Raw genomic sequence first — 2,217 nt, forward strand, 5'->3', positions numbered from 1 at the left:
AGTAGGTATACTAAATATTTTTGGCCACTGTAACACAAAGCACATCATGAACAATGATATACATATTTAAATTAGAATGATAAATAAATAACATTTACAGCATTTCACAAAATCAGTGCCATTTGCTTGTAACTCTAAAAAATAACTTAGATTTCTACCTTTTTTGGACTGAAAATCTGATAATATATATATATATATATATAAATATATATATATATATATATATATATATATATATATATTTGGTGTGTGGGGAAAAATCGATTCCAGTACGAATTGCAATTCTCACGTGCGATTCAGAATCGATTCTCTTTTTAAAAAAATCGATTTTCTATTTTCATTTTTATTTTTATTTTTTTTAATCAATCCAACAAAACAATACATAGCAATACCATAACAATGCAATCCAATTCCAAAACCTAACCTGACCCAGCAACACTCAGAACTGCCATAAACAGAGCAATTGAGAGGAGACACAAACACGACACAGAACAATCCAAAAGCAGTGAAACAAAAATGAATATTATCAACAACAGTATCAATATTAGTTATAATTTAAGCATAGCAGTGATTAAAAATACCTCATGGACATTATCATTAGACATCTATAAAAATAAAAAAAAGAAGAATAGTGTCCCAGTGGCTTACACTTGCATCGCATCTCATAAGCTTGACAACACACTGTGTTCAATGTTTTCACAAAGATAAAATAGGTCATATTTTTGGTTCATTTAATAGTTTTAACACATTTACATTATTGCAATCTGTTGATAAAACATTGTCCTTTACAATTATAAAAGCTTTTTTTTTTTTTAATCTACTACTCTGCTAGCATGTCAACAGACTGGGGTAGATCCTGCTGAAATCCTATGTATTGAATGAATACAGAATCGTTTTGAATCGGAAAAATATCGTTTTTGAATCGGTAATCGCGTTGAATTGAAAAAATCGATATATAATCGAATCGCGAGCCCAAGAATCGATATTGAATCGAATCGTGGGACACCCAAAGATTTGCAGCCCTAAAATATATACAGTATATATATATATATATATATACAGTATATATATATATATATATATATATATATATATATATATATATATATATATATATGTATATATGTATATGTGTGTGTGTGTGTGTGTGTGTTTTAACTACTCTGGCAACTTTACAGTGAAGATGATTCGTTTCAGCAACAGGAATGAGTTTTTAAGCAAATACATGAAACGTTTAATATACAAAGCACACTTGGAAGATTAGAGTGGTTCAACAAAAACACGAAAAAATAATATGCAGTGCATTCGGAATGTATTTACACTTTTTACACGTTATGGTACAGCCTTATTGCAAAATGGAATAAATTATTTTTTTTTCTTCCTCAAAATTCTCCACACGATAACCCATAATAACAATGTAAAAGGTTATGTTTGGAAATTTTTCACAAATATATTAAGCTGTGAATACTTTCCGGATGCACTGTAGGTATAAGGGCTGTGCTACAATTTTATCATTGAATATACAAAAGAAATGCATTTGATGATGCAACTTCCTGTGGACCATGTGACTTGTGGAACATTTCTATTTTTCAGGAAGAGGTAAGGTGTTAATGTCTTGTATTAAAAAAAAACTATATTTCATCATGAGTAATTCAACACCACGCGACAATAATTTACTAAAAAAAATATAGAATGCACTTCTTAAAAAAGGGTGTAAATAAATAACATAAGCAGTGTTCCACAAATTGAGTGCCATTTGCTCGTTAAAACCTTACATTTCTATCTTGTTTTGACTGTAAATCTGATGTATACATTTTTGAACTACTCAGGCAACTTTCTGGTGAAGATGATTTGTTTGAGTAACAGGACTGTGAGTTTTTAGCAAATACATTAGCTGTATAAAGTTTACCGGAACTTAGAATTTTAGAGTGGTTCATCAAAAAAAATAGAAAATAATATACAGTGCATCCGGAATGTATTTACACTTTTTGCACATTTTTTTTATGTTCCAGCCTTATTCCAAAATGGAATAAATATTTTTTTGTCCTCAAAATTCTACACACAATACCCCATAATGACAAGCTGAAAGGTATTTTTATTTTTATTTTTGCAAATTTATGAAAAAATAAAAACATCAAATCACATGTATGTAATTGTTCTTTGCTCAATACTGATGCACCTTTGATGCAATAACAACCCTTAAAGCTACACGTGGTA

The sequence above is a fragment of the Nerophis ophidion genome, linkage group LG23 (assembly GCF_033978795.1).
Source record: "Nerophis ophidion isolate RoL-2023_Sa linkage group LG23, RoL_Noph_v1.0, whole genome shotgun sequence".
Taxonomy (NCBI): Eukaryota; Metazoa; Chordata; class Actinopteri; order Syngnathiformes; family Syngnathidae; genus Nerophis; species Nerophis ophidion.